This window comes from Nomascus leucogenys, chromosome 10, assembly GCF_006542625.1.
Source record: "Nomascus leucogenys isolate Asia chromosome 10, Asia_NLE_v1, whole genome shotgun sequence".
Classification (NCBI taxonomy): Eukaryota; Metazoa; Chordata; class Mammalia; order Primates; family Hylobatidae; genus Nomascus; species Nomascus leucogenys.
Window position 1 is genome coordinate 26,329,867 of NC_044390.1, and position 23,192 is coordinate 26,353,058.

The following is a 23,192-nucleotide window of genomic DNA, read 5'->3' on the forward strand; positions in this document are numbered from 1 at the left end:
TTGCCTTTGGGATTTTACACAAAGTCATTTTCTCAATGAGGCCATCTCTGAAAAATCTATGTAAATTTCACCCAATGTACATGCTAAGTTCTTGTTTTCTTCTTGGCATATATCATTAGCATACTTTACATTTTATGTATATATAATATTTATTATATATAATATAAATCTTACTATATATCTTACATTATATTGGAGAAATAGATAATAAACAAGATATATATCTATGTGTATATATATACATATATAAAGATAACATAGTATATAATGTAGATATATTTATCTTGTTTATTGTCTATTTGTTTAATATCTCATTTGTTGTCTGTTTCTCCAATATAATGTAAAAACCATGATGGCAGGGATTTGGCCTATTTTGCTCACTATTGTGTCCCCCAGCACCAGGTATAATGCCTAACGCATTGTACATTTTGAAAAAAATATTTGTTCAGTGAGTGAATTAATAAGTGACTGACTGAATGAGAGAGATGACAAGTTTGATTTCTTGACCACGTAGAATCAACCTCACACAAGTAAATATTGGTTGAATAAATAAATGGTTTGTAATGGAAAGCAGAACATCCCTCCACAGTTCCATTACCTTTTCACCTGGCATGATGGTTTATGGGCTGGCTTTTGTTGAGGAGTTTTGCCTCTATGTTCATGAGAGATACTGGTCTATAGTATTCTTTTCTTGTATTGCCTTTGTTTGGTTTTGATATTCGTGTAATTCTGTCCTCACAGAATGAGTTAGGATGTATTCTCTCTGCTTCTATCTTCCGGAAGAGATTGTAGAGAACTAGTAATATCTCTTCTTTAAATGTTAAGTAAAATTCACTAGTGAGCCCATCTGAGCTTGGTATAGGCTGGCTTTTTAGGGTTTATTTTATATCCCTAATGTAAAGCAAATAGCAAATGGTAACTATGTATGCAGAGTACCATAGGCTCAAGTAAGGTTTTATATTCCAATAAAGAGAGGTAGCAGGGGAAGGTCATGTGTAGCCTCATGGGTTCTTGAAAGGACCTTATATCCTGTCTGGGATAAGGATGTAACTATAAAATATAACAAGAGCTGAGTAAAAAAATGGTCTCACTGATTCAGCCCGAAACTTTATGTGTCTTTTTTTTCGCCACATCTTGAAAAGGTCTAACTAATGTTCTGGGCATAGGCTATGAGGTCTTTTAGCCAACATGTGACCTCATGAGCCCATCAGCCTCAGAGTACTTCTCCTTTGTGAAAGAAGAAAACACACACCATTTTGAATTAAAATGTACTTGATGAATGCATATTTCTTTTGGAGAAGACACAGACTCATTAAAAGAAATGTTCCTCATGCTTAGAAAGGCTGCCTCCTCATTTGTACTGATCATAATGATATAATGCCTTCACAGTGGTGTTTGTCAAAGACTGCTTCCTGGTGCATAAACTGGCTCTTAAAGTTGCAAACAAATAGCGGAATGTTTTGAACGATGGAAGCATCTGATATTTAAGGTGACCATAGTGAAGGACAATATGCATTCAGATATAAGCCCTTTATAGGATATGAGCCCTTTATTAAAAGAAAGTTTTATTATTTCATGGTCATGCTTCATAAAACTTTAGTATTTTTCAGTTCTGCATTGTGGCTATCTTTAATAAGAGATATCAGAAACACTGAGGCAATTTTCCACCTGTTTTCTGAGACTGACAATGCTGATGGCATTTTTGGAAAGAAGAAAGATATGTACCTAATCCTTCATGTATACGGAGAACAACTCATCACAGTTCAGAATTCTATTATAGAGAGACATACAAATAGATATATATTGTTTCACAAACTAAATTTCAACATACATATCAAATAAATAGATGATTTATATTCCCGAACAAAAATATGTAGTTTCAGGGCATGAATGAAAAGCCTTTCTTAATGTGGAAAAATATTTTTCCCCTGTCAGGAGAAATGTGAATTTCATTAAATATAAACAAGAATTGCTAGCATTAGAAACCAAATAATCTTTACTTTGTTTTGGAGATATAATTGTTAATTAATAAATACATTTATTTTTAACTTCTGAACTGTAAAATAAAGGCAAAGATAATTTTCAGTTAGAAAAACATGTTAGCTAAAACACTGCAAAAATTGTAACCATGAAAGAAATTGTTGTCACTGTTTCATCAAAAAAAACTACTGACTAATACAAGAATTTGGGGAAAACACAATAGATGTTTTTAAACTGTCATATGTTCTAAGGCATCAGTGATCTAGAAACTAATGGTTTATCAGAGATATACAAGAAGAAAATGGAACAAATGTTACATAGCAATAAAATTATGATGAACACAGAGATTATTTTTATAAGGTCAGCTTTATGCACATAAATCATCTTCACTATTCACCAGCGACATTTCTTTCAGTAGAAAAACACAAACTTAGATTTTCAGTTTGAATGTACTTCCTAGTTAGAAGAAACTGGTGGGGAAACACGGGCCTGTGTGTTCATAACATAATGGAATCTGATAAAACCAGATAAGTTTTGAATACTAGGTTACATAAAAAGCAGGCAAAACTGCATACAATTTTTATAGTGGTATATAATTTCTCTTTCCTTCTGTTTTTATTTTTCCCTCCTTCAAAGTGCTTTTCTAAAGAAAAGGACAAAGTTGTTGGTAAATAAAAATAGATTAATGTACATTTTCCCAACTACAGTTTATTGGATGAATACTGTTTGAAATTACTTCTTTTGTTGATTTAAATAGATTAAATAAAGGGAACATTTGGTACCCAAAATAAACTTGAAGCATACTGATCATAAACCAATTTATAAATTCCTATTCAAGACACTAAATTATGAAACAGAATTTCCTTACATTTATACTCAGAAGTTAAGCAGCAGTATATAAGAAGTCCCAATATTTTTAGAATTAACAGTCCTAAAAGAACATAAAGAATTTGTTATCGTGTCTTCTACTTGGAATGTGCCCATTAACATGAAGGGGGTTCATGAGCAATGGTGATCAGGGTGACAATTCTGTCTCCAGAGAGGCACTTTCTTGGATGCCATCAGATAGTGGTCATTTCTCCTTCTGTAAACATAAAAACAACCACTAACCCCAAATGATTAGTCTGATTATTCTACGTATTCAGCTGCCATCTTGAAGGGGAGTCATTTTAGAAAGAATATATTCTTCTTTCTTAGATTCTCCCTTGCTTACAGTTAAATAACAAAATAGTATAATAACTTATCACATAGAAAATTGTGATAGTGTTCATATTTCAGAAATTTAGGTTTATTATACTAAGTATAGTTTTAATACTTATCTATAAATATGTGAGAATTGGGAGGTAATACAGTGGAGTAGTTCTTCATTGTTAAACAGAACTGTATTACGATTTTTCACAAAAGATAAATAGCTGTCTTTCAAAAATCAAGAAGAAATGTCAACATTCTCTTCTCAGAATATTGCATTATGTCATTCGTTGTTCTTTCCTACAATTTCAGTAAGTTTCTTTTTGGTTCTAGGTATGCAATGCGTCTTGTAATAGTATATATTCACTTTAAATCCACGCTTGATGCATCTTTCTTTTTTCTCATTTTAGCATCTTGAACTTATTTTCTTACAAGATTATGTCACAAACTATAAATAACTGCGGTTTTGTTGCTCTTTCCATCTTCCTGTTAATTCTTTCTCTATTGTGGGACCTAAATTTGAGCCCAAGTCTCTAACGAAGTGATCATACCCAGGATTATTTTTGTTATGTTTCTATTTAAATACCTTAGAATAATGTTTATTTTTAACATTAGCATATTGTCAACTTGTCAGCTATTGTGAACCAAAAACTCCATCTAATTTTCTGTATATTTGATAGCAAATGATAATTCATCTTTATGTGTGTTTCTTCCATGAGTATAAACATTTAATATATTTTCCATTCAATTAAATTCTATCCTTCATTGTTTTCTAATTTGTAATTATCTAAACTAATTTGTAATTTTTATTTGTAAATAGACACATTAGGTTTTTTTGTTGAGTTGTAGGATTTCTTTATATATGCTGGATATGAAATCCTCATCATAACAACTAAAAAATAACAATTTACAAGATCAATGACCAAAAAGCAAGAGAAAAAATCCCATAATGCTCTATAAAATGCAGGTTTTATTCACTTTTCTGTAGGTATATTATACTTCAGCCAATAGGTTAATAAATAAAATACATTGTGGTATTTGTGCCATAAAAAATAAACAAAATAGACATACTGCAATGGTAAATATACCACTGTGTTGCTAGGGTGCTCTGAATTTTTAATTTCTTGATAAATTGTCCAGGGAATTAAAAACCATCACAGATATGTAAGGGCTGTAATTGTCTTGAGAAGTTTTAAAATCTAAGATGTAATAAAGGGATTTATACAAATTTCTTAATAATTGTCTTGGTAATTTGTCTTGGTGGTTGGTCTGTCTCTAGACGCTATTAAGATTTGCCCTAGATAAAGGCATACTTGATACAATATATATTCTCTGTATGATGAAACTGTGGTTGTAAATATTTAGGTCTGAAAATTATTATTCTTGGATTCACTGAATGAAAAGGACAGTATCATTAATGGATTATTGCTAAGGACCAATCTTTTTACTGGCACATCTTTATGTATCAAATTTTTGAAATTTTAATGATGTCAAAGAGGTGCCCTTTTAACAGCTAGTTAAATTCCCTAAGATATAGAAACTTTACACTGCCTTGATTCTTTACTTTTGCAGTTATCTAAACTCTTACATTGCTATTCTTCTTAGCAATAACTTCAAACGAGAAATTTTTATGTTCCCTTAAGATTATCATTAGTTCTTCTTGAAACATCATCAGATGTAACTTACTGCATTTTCAAGATGTATATTCAGACATTTATATGTGTACACATGTAAATGACTATCCTGTTCTAATATCCTGGAACAGTGTGAAAAATTTATAAACAATTTAGGGCTAATCTTTATACCATCTTTGTGCCAAGTACGCATAGTAAATGTAGAATGGTTAAGCTAGAGATCCTGGAGGAGGTTGTTGGGATAATTGGAATAAGTTCTCACCAGATAGCTTATGATCATTGACAACTTAATACAGAAAACAGATTCCAATGTGTAGATATGGGACACTTAATCCCTGGAAAATGTAATTAAGAAAAATCTCACGATAAGAAAAGATGCCTTTGAGGCCTGGGCTGTGAGGTATTTGATTCCATAATGGCCACATTGGAGCCACTCTGGTATTACTTACGTCTGGCTATATGGATTAAATTTATCAGGCAATTCATCTTATCTAATATGTAAATTTATGAATTTATTTGTTCCTTCACTTAAGATGATGGAAAATCTTAAAAGCGTTAAAATAAGTGGATTATATTAATTTGAGGGCAATGTTGAAAACAGTAAGAATCAAGGAGACTAAAATGAAGAGTAGGATTACTGACTGAAAAAAAAACTTGGAGGAAGAAAATTTAGACAAAAATATGATTAAAGTTAGTGAATAAACAAAATCTTGGTGGGTCTTATTATTTATATATTTATTCCTTGTTAATAGTCTACTTCTCTACCAGAAGGTAGTCTCCATGAGGAAAGGGGCCTGGACAAGAGGGTTTGAAAAATAACCGACATTGTAGATGCTTAATAAAACCATTGAATAAACAAAGGTATAAACTCAGGCTGCATGATGGATAAGATTTGTTGGATCAGGGAAGTGCAAGAGACAAAAATAGATTGATTGGAAACTTAAGTGTAGGAAATATTATCAAGGAAGTTTATATGTGAGTATAACTGATGATATAGCATCAGTTATAAATTTTGAGGTATCACTTCTACGGTTTGGGGTAACAAAACCGTTTGGAAAATTCACACAAGGCTGCAAGACCATACCATCATCCTCTTCTTAAGCCCAGGTTTTTATAGTAGCTTTCAGAAGCTGCCAAATAGAGATTCAGGTAACTCAACACAGGCATTGACCATTCCTGCCCTAAGACACTTCTTTGAATGTTGCCAAAACCCATCCTTTGCTCTTGTTTCTTGAAAATGGAATGGAAAGGAGGGGTGCTTGATACTGAAAAATTCCTCTAAACACCTTTCTTCAATAAAAGATGAACCATTATTTTTTCCCAGTCTTATTCACCTGTCTCTCCAGTAGAATTTCTAGAGTTAAAAGGGATTTTAGAAACTTACATGATGACCTTCTGTACTTCAAATTAACTAGTAATAGAGATTTAGACTTTTATTTCACTGAAAATTACAGTTGATGAAGAATTATGGGCCATTTTTCCAGGAAGCCTTTCTAACTTCTTGCTTCTTATACCATAGATTAGCCTAGTAATGAGATATATCAGCTCAAAAAGAGCTATATATTGCAGGTTTTCAATTTGAATGTGCTAGTTTTTCTTCACTTTGAATGGAGAATTTTTATCATGAGCAAATAGTTCTATTTTTTACAACTCTAAAAATTGTTTTTAAGGTTAAATGGAAGTGATGGGGGCTCTACTTATGGCTGCTAAGACCTCATTAAAATCAGAAGAATAGAGGAACAAGACAGATACCTCCTTTTTTTGCACCTTCTTCTCTGGGTTATCCACACTCCTAGCCCTCCATCCCTAGGCACGGATGCCACCTGTTCCCTTCAACTATCCAAATTTAAGAAACAGAAAATAAATGAGAAATGGTAAAATACAAAATACTAAAATTCAAATACAACAAAATATTCTTCGGGTCCCAATGTCTGGGCTAAAAGTAACAAAATTTGCATAGTGCTGACTACATAGTAGGTATTTAATAAATATTTTGTAAATTAAATGAACAACTGTGCACACAAAGGCAGCAAATTGGTAAATTTGGTTCACTTGATGCTGAATTTTTAGAAAGAGAGAAAGGGTAGAATTCCTTAGAAAGTGGAGCTCAATAAAACGTTGAGTAAGGAGTTAATCCACTCAGAGAAAAAGCCGTTGGTAGAAGGCCAAAGATTCATTAGCTCTCCCTTCACTCCATTAGTTGGCACTCACTGAGTTAGCATGCATGCTCGCTCACTATCTCTCCTTACCATTTCCTCAACACAGCTGCTTTCTAAACGGATATGTAACAGCATCGTTATCTATTCATTTTAAAAGAATTAATGCCGGTCGTTGTGGCTTTCACCTGTAATCTCAGAACTTTGGGAAGCCAAGGTGGTGGATCACCTGAGGTCAGGAGTTTTTGACCAGCCTGGCCAACATGGAGAAACCCCATCTCTACTAAAAGTACAAAATTAGCTGGGCATAGTGGCTCACGCCTGTAATCCCAGCTACTCAGGAGGCTGAGGCAGGAGAATCATTTGAACCTGGGAGGTGGAGGTTGCAGTGAGCCAGGATCATGCCATTGCACTCCAGCCTGGGCAACACGAGCAAAACTCCATCTCGAAAAACAAAAACAAACACAAAAACAAACAAACAAAAAAACATTGAATATACCTGTTCTTCTGGATTATAAACATACCACTTATGAGCAAATTTTCTTTTTAATAGCTAGTTCAATGCTGTTGGCCACTCATACTTGAGATCCTTTTGCCTTTCATTCTCTAAGTCTACCCAGCATCTCTCCCCTTCATCTCCCTCTCCCCTGCTCAGGGAAATACTGTTCATGCTATAACCCCACTTTCTCTGTGTTTTAGAAAAATATCCTACCCTCTATTTTTATTTCTCATTTATTTATAAGGAAATTTACTTTCCTTTAGCATTGATATTCAAAGTAAATATATAATGTAATATTTTTGGTCTAATTGGCTTAATTTTGAGGATCATATAGTATTGTTTTCAATGATTCTTCTCTTCAATTTCTAGTTTTATAACTTATGTAATTTTACTATAATGTTGTGGAGTTCATAAAATTGAATCTGGGCATGAAACATCATTTATAGCATTCTTTATATTTGTTTTGTTGTTGTTTTTTTTTTTGAGATGGAGTCTTGCTGTCGCCCAGGCTGGAGTGCAGTGGCGCGATTTCGGCTCACTGTAGGCTCCGACCCCCAGGGTTCACGCCATTCTCCTGCCTCAGCCTCCCGAGTAGCTGGGACGACAGGTGCCCGCCACCTCGCCCGGCTAATTTTTTTTGTATTTTTAGTAGAGATGGGGTTTCACCGTGTTAGCCAGGATGGTCTCGATCTCCTGACCTCGTGATCTGCCCGCCTCGGCCTCCCAAAGTGCTGGGATTACAGGCGTGAGCCACCGCGCCCGGCCTCATTCTTTGTATTTGAAAATAAGTTTTGAGTCCCAAATATTTAACTTCTAAATGAAACTTTTGAAATACAACCTAAGTAGTGTCTGTTCATAATCTAAATACCATCTTCAAAACTAGCTGAAAACAAAAGAATTTTTGATACATAAAATGATTCTTATGAACACAGAAAAAATTTAAATTATTCCAGTCTTTTCAGGACATATTTAGTTTACAAAGTAAATTAACCTACAAACCTAAGATTTTGACCATTTTCCCTTTTTGGACCTTGTCTCCATGGAGTCGGCTATGTAGGAAGCAAAAATTAATTTTATGGGTCAAACATTCTCTGTAGTCTTTCTACTAGAACTAATGTAGATTTTTGCTGTCTTTCAGTGCCTGAGGTAATCACGACATTCTGTCTTTTCATGGTTCAGAAGACAGTTCTTTGTCCCCTAACTCTCATTTGAGTATATACTTAATTTAGAGTTTGGTATGTTAAATTGGCAAACATGTCTTACTTGTTGCACTGAGAAAATATTCTTATTAAGATTAGATAAAATTGAAATATTCATTTATGAAAAAACGGAAAAATCTCAGCCCAAAGAATTCAATTTAGTTGTATTAATAAAGCATCTTCTGAAAGTAAGACACTCATGTAATTCATTTAAATGGAAACCATAACAAAAAGATAGGTTGAAATTCTTTAAAAAGTGGTGTTTTTTAGATATATAAAATATTAAAGATAGACTTGTTATTTACAAACCTTTGTAAAACTGAAGATTCAAATATGAAAATACTAATGAATTATACAAATTATAAATTTAATACCTTTTACCATTATAAATATCATTCATTATTTGGCAACTTGGAAAAAGCTTTTAAATAACAGACATCCATATCCTTAATTAACACTAAATATTAAAATTTTAATTTAAGATATTTAAAACTCATATTAAAGGCAAAATAAACAACCTAGAATGCTTTGTGCAGCCAAGTAATGAAAACATGTAGAAAAAAATTAAAATTCAAATTTAACTTGATTTTGGTGTTTTTGTTTTTCATATCAGTTATATGATTTTATGTCAGTTATATCATATATATGATATGTATGATCATATATATGATCGTATCAGTTATAGTTTTACAATGCTTTTCTGTCAGTTGTTTCCTTGCTCTCATTTTGTAGAGCAGTGGTTATTACACTTTGGAGTATATTATAATCACCTAATATGTATATTTTAAATGCTGGTCCTAGAGCCTACTCCCAAAGATTCTGACTTAAGTCTGGCATGGAACTCAGAACATATATTTTTGTAGGTTGGCTTTATACCACATTTTGAGATGTTTCTCAAAATAGTTGTAGGACAGAAGATGAAAATGCTCCTAAAAGACATTAATGTAGAAGAGAACAAAATGGAAATATTTTAAGATCTGTATGGTAAGAATCATACTGCAAGGACATTAGGCACCTGCCCTTCATTGTAAAATGATTAAAACATCCAATGTAAATTAGTACTGTGGCAATTATTTCCTAGAAAACTAAAGTACTATCAATACTTGGTATATGCATTTCCAGAACCACTCTGTTTAAAAAGAAATCCATGTAAGAAAATAATGACAATTTGAAAAAAAAGTTTCAGCAATAACAACTGTGATCCTACACTGTGGTATCTTACTGCAAGAGATAGGAGAAAGTTCTAGTACTGAAATAATTTATTCCTAAATGGTGAAAAACATTATGATCCAGTACAGCATAAGCCTATAGATACATCTACTTAATAAGTAGGTTAATTTTATAGGAATATATAGTTGGTATATTTCTACGTATTTTTGTATTGGTGACCCACTGTAGCAAACTTTCTCAGGGAGAAGAAAGTCTAAGATATAAGTAGTAAAATAGAGTCTTAAAGACATAGCTTCACACTGTAACATTATTTCTCCTGTATACAGTGGAAGTAATGTGAAAGGCTATTCTTTAGAAATCCAAACTTCAGTAGCATGGGACTCCAAATAAAGATCATGAGATAATCTAATCACCTCACGTTTACTTCATAGAATTGTGTGTATGCCTAATAAAAGTGTGTTAGAAATGACTTAAACCAAAGGAGTAATTTGATTGGTTAATGAAGAGTCTAAGAATGATAATTGAATTTGATGGAATTCATTAGTTAAGACATTCAAACAGATACTTTACAACCCCGATTATGTACTCCAACATATGTAATAGTCACAGTGTGATATATGTACTTCACTGTTGAATTAGCCATATATGAAAGAATGAGACACAGCATGGTATAAAGAAACATCAGTCTGAGACAAATTCTGCTCTCCCCTCTAGCCCTTCACCCAATACTGGTGCTAAAATATCATCTGTGCAGCAGGCCACAAAAGCACAGAGGCAGATGCCATGGCATATTCTTTTAGAATGCAAGACTGCTCAAGATCATCTACAGATAATGAACCATGACAACTTTGGATTTGATAGAGTACAAAATGACAGTGGGAGAAAGCAAACATGTTATACAAGGAGCCAGTGCCCCACCAACAAAACCAGCATTTCGAAAACATTAATAATAGTAATAATTTCAGAAGATGTGACAAACACTAATTTCCCCTTAATATCACAAAAATTTTTAAAGAGATACAGTTCTTCAATCTTCAATGCAAATATTACCCTTACCCCCGCTGGCCCCACCGCCACATATAAAAAGATATGGATGGATAAAGGAGATTGATCATCAACAAAATATGTCAAAAATTTGTTTTTTCCAAATACCTTAATCAGACAGTTCCACTGCAATTTCCAGGAATGAGGCAGTAGACAAATGAGCAGTCTTCCAATCTGAGTCCAGGCGTTTGTTCAAGCTCTTACTAGTTCTTGCTAGCTCTCGCTAGTTTTCCTGTTTTCCCTTGAGAGAGAGAATAATAGAAAGAATCTGTGAAAATGCTAGCCTGCAACTCTGCACATTGACTGGGTATAGACTTCTGCTTATTGACTGGGTATAGACTTCTGCTTATGCAGCCCATTCATTATTCACATCCTGCTCTAGCTTCCTCAATTCCTGGTTGTGCTGGGTGCTCCAGGCTAAGAACCAATAGGTATGAATCATGCTGACATTTAAAAAAAATCTAGAAGAATAAACATTTCAAAAGAGCAACTTTTTCATATTATTCTGACATCTCCTGTTCAATGGCATCGGTCTATAGAGGAGAAATAGCCTGTGCTGCCACAGAAGACACCCAGTGGAATTACCAACAGCAGGGAATTATCTAAGCAATTCACACTTTGTTTTGCTAACAAGACTCCATGTTAGGATACTGGAGTGTTATCCTTTTCTGGCAATGTTCTCCTACCTTTTCAGAATTATTGAAAAGCTAACTGAGTCTATTTTGATTTGTGAATCTCTTTGTGAGCAACAGCAGCTGCAGCAGTGCTAATAAAAAGGAAAGACATTGCGATTTACCTAGAAAGAAATTTGAAATACTGCACATACTAAAGCATCTGAGTGGTAGGGAAGCTCTATCAAATAGTTTAATATTCCATTCCTTCTTCGCTTTCTTTGCCCTTTCGGGTTCCCTTCCTCTCACTTTTCTTTTACATTTTTTATCTTCTTTTTTTCCCATTCTTTCTTTTAAAAATTTTTTCTGTTCTCTTGAATGCACTCCCTATTGCATTCATCTACTTTTTGATATAAAACTGCAAAAAATGTTGCCCCATATTTCTACTATCTTATGTTTGATGGTTGAAAGTAATAATTTTAGAATATGGAATCTCTAAAAAACTGAGTTATAAAGTAGCATAATTCTTTCACAAATTCTTTCACAGGTAGACAGAATTCATGTTGTCAGCTGAATCCTGCAGACTAATTAAGAATTGAGGCTTTGCATAGTAGAACATATATTAAAATCATATTGTATACCACTAGTTTATAAAATTTGTCATTTGTCAATTGAAATAAATAAGTTATAAAAAAGAATTTAGGTTTTGTCGATTCCAGTGACTTCAATACAAATCACATCATTCTACTGTCTTTACAGTTTAGTTTTCAACTCTCCAGAGGAAGCTGACATGGCAACACTCTGTTATTTGAAAATTTGAGTTTTCCTACTACAAGATAAATGAATACATAATCCCCTACAGCTTTCATTATACTCTGAATAGAATTTTATATTTCCTCTGCAGTTATTAAACTGTTCTCTTTGCCAACCAGTGGATTGGAATCATTCTGGCATAAATCCATATAGAAAAACATGGGAATTTACAGGGTTTGGGAAAACTTAAGTCCTTAGTTTAAAGGAACAGATTCTTCACAAGAGAGTTTTATTCCCTGAGTGGCTTCTGAGCAACATTTTGCCTGGCTGATACAGACAAGAAATAGTTGACTCCAGCTCAGGCGGCTTTTAATACTTCTTTACGATCTGTGATTTATTTAATGAATATTAATTGTCTATTTAAATTTTTTTTTTCTTTTTGGCCAGGTCTTGGGGATAAAAAAGAGAAAAGATAGGTTCATGCCTCTAAAAAAGTTGGGGCGACATATATGGAAATAAAATAAAATATTTTTATAAATTGGTAAGTGTCATGGTGTAAATTTGGGATATGCTAGTCAGTGAGGAAAGATTCTTCCCATCCTCAAAAATAATTCTAATTTCTCACCCTAAAAAACACAGAAAACATCACCAACACTGTGTGTTTGCTGTGTATGTGTGTGTCCTTTAGAATATTGAGCAAGAGGTGATTGAACAATAATGCCCCGAGCTATTGCTATCTGGGATTATTTAATGGTTTTACCCATTTGTGATTTTTCATAATTGAATTTTTTTCAACAATGATTCCAAGCATAAAGTGGCTTCCCCTCAACTCTCTGAAAGTGTTTTAAACCTTTCTCCCATGGCTACAAGTCCCAGAAAGTATCTTATTCCTCACAGAGAATGGCCACCAGAATCAGATTCTACATGTTAGAGAAAATACATGAGTTAGTAATACATACCCATTCTAGAAGCCAAATAGCCTAAAAACCATCTGTCATTGGGGCTATGAGCTTACAAGCAAGCACAGCAGACTTCTAGCAGAGTCTGGGGCAAGAGCCTCATAGATTTAAAAACACAGATTAAATAACACAGATTCAACTAGAATCATTTGCTCAGTCCCATGGTTTAAAGGATATTACCAGCTCCCACCAGAACCCACTTTGCCAAGTGTTGCATAAAACTACATGTTGTAAACTGAAGACATTTTTGATGAAATTTACTCTTTAATTGTCTCAGGAACAATTTTCTAAGTGCCTAGTCTATGCCAGGCAGGGTGCAAAGCAGTGAAAGTACACTGGCCAAGGAGAAAAACAACTGCCTCCACCCTCCTCTCACCTCATCCCGCAGAACTTGCAATCCGAGGAGGGGTATTTGATAAATATACAGAGTGTAACATAAGTGTTTACATAATTTAAATAGTAGTAAGTTCCCAAAGGATAGGTAAAGACCCTTGAAGAGTGAGAACAGGGGAACCTCAGGGAGAATTGGCTTCCATGCAGAAATCACACTTCGGTATTAAAAAGTGAGCAGGAGTTAGTCTGGTTTGGGGGTGGGGTGGGATCAGGGAGGTCGGGGTGGGCTCAACGTGGGAACAATATGTGTGTGAAGACCTAAGGCAGGAAGGAGAATTATACGTTTGACAGACTTAAAAAAATAAAAAGTTACTATGGCATGGTAACTTTTTGAATATAGTGAGTTTAGAGAAACACGGAGGATGATGAAGCTGGAGGCGGGCATGGGTCAGTTTGTGCTGAAGGGTCTATGTGAGGGGGATCATGAGAAGCCTCTGGAGGATCTAATTTCTTTAGTTGCTCTTTGAAGAATGGATTGAGGTGGAGGCAGGAATGAAGAGGGGTAGGAGATGAGATTTATCATGATTAAAAAAAATTCTTGTACCTATTCTCAGGAATAACTATTATATTGGTTTAAAAAATAATTTTCAGGGCTGGGCGCGGTGGCTCATGTCTGTAATCCGAGCACTTTGGGAGGCCGAGGCTGGTGGATCACGAGGTCAGGAGATCCAGACCATCCTGGCTAACACGGTGAAAACCCGTCTCTATTAAAAATGCAAAAAATTAGCCGGGCATGGTGGTGGGCGCCTGCAGTCCCAGCTACTTGGGAGGCTGAGGCAGGAGAATGGCATGAACCTGGGAGGCAGAGCTTGCAGGGAGCCGAGAACGTGCCACTGCACTCCAGCCTGGGCGACAGAGCAAGACTCCATCGCAAAATAAATAAACAAATAAATACATACATACATACATACATACATAAAAATAATAATTTTCGGAAGACTTGATGTTTAGTAGATTGATCTGCTTTCTTAATTTATAAGTAATGCTATATTTTTCTTCATAGCACTTATCTAATATAGCTATGCACCAAATAAAAAAATTTCAGTTAATGATGAATTGCATTTAAGATGACAGTCTCATAAGCTTATAATACCACATTTTTACTGTACTATGTTTCAATACACAAATACTTACCATTGTGTTACATTTGTCTATGGTTTTCATTGCAGTAACATGTTGTACTGGTTTGGAGCTTAGGAGCGATAGGCTATACCATCTAGCCTATATGTATAGTTAGCCTATATCATCTAGGTTTGTGTAATACACTCTATGATGTTTATGCAATGACAAAATGCCTAATGATGCATTTCTCACAACATATTCCTGTCATTAAGATATGACTGCATATATGTATTATATATATACACATATATATTTTTTCTGCATATATACACATATTATTATGTGTATATACACATAATATATATATATTTTTTGCTGTTTGTCTCTTCCTCTTGCTACTGTAGTTGCTTTGAAAATCTACAAGAGTTAACTTTTTCTTCAGTTTGGTTTTTGCTACATGTCTAGGACCTAGAACATCACTTGGCATAGAACAGTAGTAGCTCAGTAAATACATCTTGAATGAGTAAACAAATGTATTATTTTGAAAATTGTCTCCAAGATGTTAGGAATTATTTAGTGCTAATGTTCTTGTAAAGTTACTTTTATGCAAGGTCAACCTGTGTAGTAAGTTGGAGCACATTAGATTAATAAAATTTGTTCCTGGTTATTTGTCATTAAAAACATTCTTTAGGTTGATTCCATACATTGGCTATTGTGATTAATACTGCAATATGTAGAGGAATGGCGATACCCCTTCGACATACTGTTTTCATTTCCTTTGGATATATACCCAGTAATGGGCTTGCTGGATCATATGGTAGTTTTATTTCTAATTTCTTGAGAAGCCTCCATAGAATGGCAGTTATCAGGGCCTGGGGTGGTTAGAGGTTGGGCTGGGGAGATGTTGGCCAAAGGAAACAAAATTTCAGTTAGAAGGAATAAGTTCAGGAGATCTACTGTGCAACATGGTGACTATAGTTAATAATATGAGGTAGTCATAAAAATACTAAGAGTGGATGTAAAGTATTCTTACCACAAAAATAGTAATTATGTGAGGTAATGCATATGTTAATTAGCTAGTGTTAGCCATTTCACAATGTACATAGACTTCAAAACATCATGTTGTGCATGCAAATACATATAATTTTCCTGTGAATTAAAAAATAAATTTAAAAGAAACAGTTGTTAGTCGTTGTAGCTTATTAAAAAGGTGTAAATAAAACCCAATTGGGCAAAACAAATTGATGAAAAATAGAAGGTAAAGAGGCTAATGGGAAAGCAAAATACATTTGTTCTAACTAACATATTTCTCTGAGACTTTAAGTTCGATTATTGTAGAGTAAGTTTCAATTATTTTAAGCACATTGTCTTGATGTTTACATAAAATTCTGAATCCTTTAGTTATTTTCAGTTTAGAGATAAATGCAGATAGTGGATTGTCTGGCACCCTTTATTTGATAGGAAGACTGGTGGGGATATAACTTAAGCCAAACATATGTATTTTATACTTATCAATATTATATTGTTATGGCATAGAAATAAGTTAGTAAAAACTCAAAGGTGAAAGAAAAAAAATCGAATGAGTTAGGAATATTAATAGATTTTTCACAGAGTGAAGTGTTTCTTAATTTATCAATTATTTTCTCCTAATGAACATATGTGCCATAAATTTCACTGGATTAGATATAAATTGGTTTAATACACCAACTTAAATAATTTAGAGAAATGTGCCATATATATATATTCTTTTTTTGCTAAGAAAAACTGCCAAGTTATTTGCTTATGGCACCCTTAATTTTAACTTGTGTGTTCATTTTTTCCCATAGTATAATTTTTAAAAGTCTAATTTGAATATTACTCTAATATGGAAAATTAACTTTATCGTAGTCCATGTAGGTTAAAAGATTCAGTGAACCTTGGCAAAGAAAATATAAATGATTAGTTTATGATGCATTACCTTAGGTTTTTGACCTTATGTATAAGCACATCACAGATGATATATCAGCTAATTACCTGAGACATGAATATTTAAGGAATAATTACACTGAAATATTCTTTGTGGCAAGATATCTTACATGATATTTACATAAGAAGAATCTTGGTTTAAAAGGTGAAAGGCAGCAACTGGGGGAGAAAATAGAAGAGCGAGATTTTCACCTATGCCATTCAATTGTTTGTTCTTAGTTTAAGAAATAATTTACAATTAAATGATTACAAATTGTATTAGAAACAGAATGTAAAACAGACATTAGGATTATGCATTTCTTCATTTAATTACCTATTAATACGAACTTTAATTCCTAGAAGTCTGCAAATCTCCTGAAATATTTTGTAAAATTATATATGTTTATGCATTTTCACCAGACTCTTAAAAGGGGTCAATGATTCCCTTCCTTGAAAACAGTGTTCAGAAATTGAATTTACTTGCCCAAAGTCTCACAGCTTATTAGTAGCCTAGTTGAAGTATCATTCATATCTATTGATTCTCAGTCTTGTCAGTGAAAAGTGCCCTTTTCAGTATACATTTCCTCTGCTATAATATATAGTCCAAGTCAAGCCATCATAAGACTTTATTCGCCTCTAGAATCACAAAGTTAAAATAGCACAAAATAATTAGAAAAACAAGTTTTAGCTTCATTATTAAAAGTAAAATTTGTTTGATTTTTTTTATCAAAAATGTTAGGAAAAATTGTTTACCACATTATTCAATGTGAAATGAAAGACACAAGAAACTTTATATAGTTTTTCTTTGTGAATTGTTCAGAAAAGTGAATTTGAAAAGCTTAGCTCTCTTGTCTGATTTAATCCATGGAACAATGCATCTACTCTCATTTTTTTTTTATTATTTCTAAAATCTTAACACAGACTAAGCTGTGAATTTTAACAACCTGTTTTTGTTCAACTGAATTGCCTTCACTTTCTCTAGTCCTTTGTTAGTGAGGACAGATGAGTGTATTTCTTTTATCTTTTGTAAATTTATTCTTCAAATTTTATTTTTAAATTATTTAAAAGAAGTTTGGACATCTTTATAAGATAAATTTTATTAAGAAAGGAATCTAGTCTAGAGATTTGCTAAAAGTAGTTATCATGAGAGAAAATTTTTAAAGCACATGATCTATTGAACAGTGACATAGTCTCATTCTGTTGTCCAGGCTGGAGTGCAGTGGTGCAATCTCAGCTCACTGCAACCTCCACCTCCTGGGTTCAAGCAATTCTCCTGCCTCAGCCTCCCGAGTAGCTGGGATCACAGACATGCATCATCACACCCTGCTAACTTTTTGTATTTTTTTTTTTTTTTAAGTAGAGATGGAGTTTCACCATGTTGGCCAGGCTGGTCTTGAGCTCTTGGCCTCAGGTGAGCCACCCACCTAGCTATAATTCTTGATTTCATCATCTAGAAAACAAACAAAAATAATGGGTATAACAGTAAATCTCCAACATTGCTGTTATGAAGATTGGGTAATTAATCCAATTAAAATGTGTAGCTCATAATAAGCCATACTAGGTTTATTTCTTGGTTGAGACTCTTGGGTAATTAAGTTACTCAGTGATGTCTTTGATCTGCAAACCTGATTTACAGTGTATTTGCTAAAGGCTAGTGGTAGTGGATTATTTATCACATCTTTGCTGTCCTCTGAAGAAGATAATAGGAATATAACGATTATGTACTTTTCTCAAGGTCACACTAACAGGAAATTAGCTGAGATTTGAACCCTGGCTATCATGCTTCAAGCCCTTGCTCTTAAACATGTCTCTGTCTTATTTTTTTCTGTGTATTGCTGAAAGATAGGTGCACCTAGCTAAACTGACTCATGTTTATAATACCACTGAGTTAGTCCAGGATGTAAAATGAAACTAATATACTGATAACATTTTAAAATTTAGGCAACTGTCTTTACCCGTTCTATTCAAACACAAGACATCTAAAACTAAAACCAGTTCCCATAACCTTGTTTTCTTTCTTTCTCATTTGGTCCTGTGCTCATTTATTCACTTTAAGTAGGGTTTATTGGAGGTTCGCAATGGGCCAGGCCCACAAATACAAATGACAATGTCTTTAGTCATTAATACCACATGAGGTCATCTTTGCTTTTTTTCTTTATTTCTGTAATCAGGCACAAGTCTATCAATTCTTTCTTCTATGACTCTAGCAGCAACTCACCTTTTCCTCTCAATTTCCATCATTAATACATTGAGTGGACTGACTGAGATCTTTATCACTTTATACTTAGATACTGTAACAAACTCCAGAATAATCTACTTCCCCTTCATCTGAAACACCAGTTTCAGATTAATTTTTCTAATATACTTCAGTACATAATCATTCCAATGATTAGGAAAGAAAGTACAAGTAGAAAGAGCAATAGATGTCGAATCCTGGGCCATTACTTGTAAATTTTATCCTTTAAGACAATCTTGATCATCTGCCAAGGCATTTTCTATAACGTATCCAGTGAAAATGCAATACTCAAAATGCAAGACTGATAAAGCACGTCACCTCCCCCTTTAAAATCTTCAGCGGCTCACCTTTGCTCTGGTGATAACTTATGTTTATAATGCCCTTTATTTCCTGGGTCCTGCTGACTTCTCCTACTTCATCTCACCACACTCCCCTCATTATATTACAGTCAAATCAAACTTCTGGAATAAGTCATGCTACTCCTTCCAATCCAAGCTACTCCTTCCAATCCCAAGTTGACTTATTCCTATCCTGATCCCCTGCCATGGCCCATAATGGCTCTGCTGGTCTTATCTACCATTCTCTGTCCTCCTCAAACTGCTCTTGCCACACTGGTCATTCCTGAAGCCCAACCAAGACGTGTTTTTACCCAGGGCTTTGCATTTGCTCTTTCCTCCACCTCCTCTGGATGTTAACCTGGCTTATTCTTTTATTTATTGCAGTCTTTTTCCAAATGTTACCTTTGTAGGGAAGTCTTCCATTGCCATTGTACCTTTATCTTATTCAGTCATTCCTCAGTATCTATCGGGGATTGGTCCCAGGACCTCCTGTAAGTACTAAAATCTTTGGCTATTCAAGTCCCTGATATAAAATGCTGTAGTATTTGAATATAACCTATGTACATCTTCCAGTATGCTTTATCTCTAGATTACTTATAATACCTAATACAATGTAAATGCCATGTAAATAGTTGTTATAGTCTATTGTTCAGGAAATAGAACATGGAAAATTCTCTACATGTTCAAATTCTAAAAAATATATTTTTGATCTATGATTGGTTGAATCCAAGGATGTTGAACCTGTGGATACAGAAGGATCACTGCATATATATTTTCTTTATAACACTTACCACTACATGATTATAGAATTTGTTTACTTGTCCATTTGTTTATTTTTTCTCTTTCAAACAATGCATGAGGGCAGGCACTTTGTCTTACTCACACATGATACCAGCATCTTGGACAGTATCTAGCCTATATGAGCACCATATAAATATTTGTTGAGTGAATGGATTTTTCATGCCTGAGCTTAGACATTATGTCTGCTAAAATATTACTGGACCCTTCTTTGGCATGGTCCCTCTAAAGTCTGGGTTAATTAGGTATCCTGCTTAATTGTTGAAGTACACTCTGCACTATGCATGCCCCAGATTGGGAAGTGTTCAACAGTCATTTGTTGAACTAATGAATACAGTGAAGATCCTTTTAGGTCTGTTTTCTTCTCAAGATTCAGAGCAAATTAAGAGATATGAGTTACTCCTTTTAAATGTGTTTTAAATTTACAGGGAACACTTGAAATTCACAGATGAACTTTCAATGAAATAGTGTAGAATATACATCCTCTCAAATGCATTTCATCTTGTTCCCTTGGGCATTGCTCATAAAATATTCTGTTTACATATTTCAGAGATTCCAAAGTTTCCTTTTGAGGGTGGTAGGGGCTAGGGGGGTGTGTGAATCTTTATGAGAATGTGATGACTCTTCCAATAAAACTACATGTACATTCAATATATTGCCTATGCTTGCAGGAGATAAAAAACAACCTAATAGACTCCTAATCCGTGGTTTTGGGTTAAGAATTCTTGCTACATTTTTCTCTATTTCTGTTCCCTAATGGTTCACAAGTATGTAAAATTTTCTCCATACTGAGTCAAAATATTAATTCCACATTGCATCCTATTTAACCATATACTCATCTTTCTCCTATTTACCATTAAATTTTCATAGTAAATTTTTATGCATTTACTTCCATATATAGATATGTAATCTTTAGTAATCTAGGTTCCCCATTCCATCCTACTAAAGTCATCACAAAAGTCCTGGTTGTCAAATCCCATACCTCATTCTCAATTCCAAACTTCTCTACATTGTTAATATTGTTGAGCTTCTTTTCACTCTTTGTTTCAAAATTTTGGTTCCGTGTCAATGCACACACATTTTGGTTTTCCTAGTTTTGCGTTCTACTCCAGTGTGTTTTTCTGCTTACTCTTCCTTTATCATATCTGTGTTTAATTTCCCCCAAGTTTTTATCCTCAGCACTTTCCTATTTCTATAATCTTCTATGTACTCCAATTACTGCTATGCTGTATATCTTTGCTGCTGGTCTCTTTACTGTACTGTAGACTCAAATTTCCCACTGATGGCTATCTGCTCATAGATGGCTTGCTGGTATATTAAACCCACAAACCTCAAATGAAATGTCATATGCTTCTCCCACAGCTTTCTAATTTTGTGTTTCCTAGCCCAGTATCTGATAAGAAAACTTGAATTCATCTTTGACTCCTCCTAATTTCCACTCTCACATCTGATTGTCACATACTATTGATTCTTCTAGTGAAATGCCCCTGGTATTACTTTTCCTTCTATTCTATCAGTCCACTGACTAATTCAGGCCGGTATCATGTTATTGCCTATATGTGCTTTAGCTTCATAACTGATGTCTTGCCTTTAATATCCTGCCACTTCATTCCGAGCTCCACATTGCTCTGCCCTCTAGCCTTGCTCTCTCAATACTAGCAGAGCAGTTTATATTGCTATTAAAGGACTTACTTTATCCTTTCAAATACTACAGTTGATTGTATACATGTCAGCTTTTGCCGTGAGATTATTGATTCCTCAGGGACACAAATGATATCTTAGTCTTTTTCATCTCCTCCATAGTGTCACCTTGCCAACCATGCACTTAATAAATATTTGTTAAATTGAGTATAAGATGTGTGGGTAAAAACAATTCAGAAAATATGTCATCATTGGGGTAGGCTGAGATGCGATGCTCTACTCTGACATAAGGAAATAAAATTATGTTGTTGCCTTCAACAGTTTATGCTCAAATATTATCTAATATTTTATATATCTCTGGTATTTAGTTTTTAAACAACAGATTGTTAAAAACTGTAACATACTGGAAAAGTTAAAGAGAGTTTAGAAGCATGTATTGACTTTACATGTAACTCAGAAATCAACAATGTTTTCTCTTAAATTTGTCTATTTTTGGCGAGAAAATGCTTTTATGAATATTAACTTTTTGGATGCTTTATAAGTATCTGGAGGATACAGAAGGAATAAGTGCTTTCTCCAACATCATATCAAAAGGATGTAGTGGGAAAGTAACACACATGCCTGAATTTTTAAATCATGCTCTGGGTTCAGGCTGAGGCACTGTAAGTAAATAGATGACACCTCATCAATGTTTTTATTCTGACTTATCTGATATAAGTAATATGGCAGAAATGTTTGACATACATCTTTTGAAGTACTAAAAATGTGAAAAAGGAAACTACTCTCTATAGTTTGCCAGGCAAAATGGATTGGCAAGATGGTGTACTAGATTTAAGTCATTAGAATTAGACAGACTTGGAATTGAATTGTGACTTTAACACAAAACTGGCCTAGAGAAAATTGTTCAATTTCTTGGGTTTTCACTTCTTTAAAATGATGATAAGGGTACCAATCTAGAATTAAGAGGATAAAATGGGATGATATATGACAAATACATGATTCAAATAATAACAAATAAATAAATAAAATAAAAAATAAATACAAAAATTAATATACAAATATATAAATGGTTATAAATAAATGTAAATGTTTAATGTTCAGCAAATGTTGGTCCCTTCTGACTACTCTGTCAACAAAACAGAAAATAGATATAGTAAAAAATGTGGCCTATGAATTAATAAAAGTCGATTATATTCGTTTATTCAATCATTTTTTTTTTTTTTTTTGAGACAGAGTCTCATTCTATCGCCCAAGCTAGAATGCAGTGGTGTGGTCTCAGCTCACTGCAATCTCTGCCGCCTGGGTTCAAGTGATTCTCCTACCTCAGCGTCCCGAGTAGCTGAGATTATAGGTGCCTGCCACTGTGCCTGGCTAATTTTTGTATTTTTAGTAGAGACGGGGTTTCATCATCTTGGTCAGGCTGGTCTTGAACTCCTGACCTCGTGATCCACCCACCTCAGCCTCCCAAAGTGCTGGGATTACAGGTGTGAGCCACTGCACAAGGCCTATTCAAGAATATTTTTGATGATTTACTAGGTTCCAGGCAACACGAAATCTTTGATGAGAGAGTATCACATGATGGTGATG

General features: G+C 34.0%; 1 protein-coding gene across 2 annotated transcripts in view; it reads right to left on the reverse strand.

Annotated features, from left to right (window-relative positions):
• Window positions 1–23,192, reverse strand: part of SYT1 (synaptotagmin 1) — a 561,665-nt gene that overhangs the window by 437,781 nt on the left and 100,692 nt on the right. For both annotated transcript variants that reach the window (XM_030819920.1, XM_030819921.1), the window contains exon 2: window positions 10,979–11,111. The gene's annotated coding sequence lies outside the window, so the exon portion shown is untranslated. The remainder of the gene's footprint in view (window positions 1–10,978; window positions 11,112–23,192) is intronic.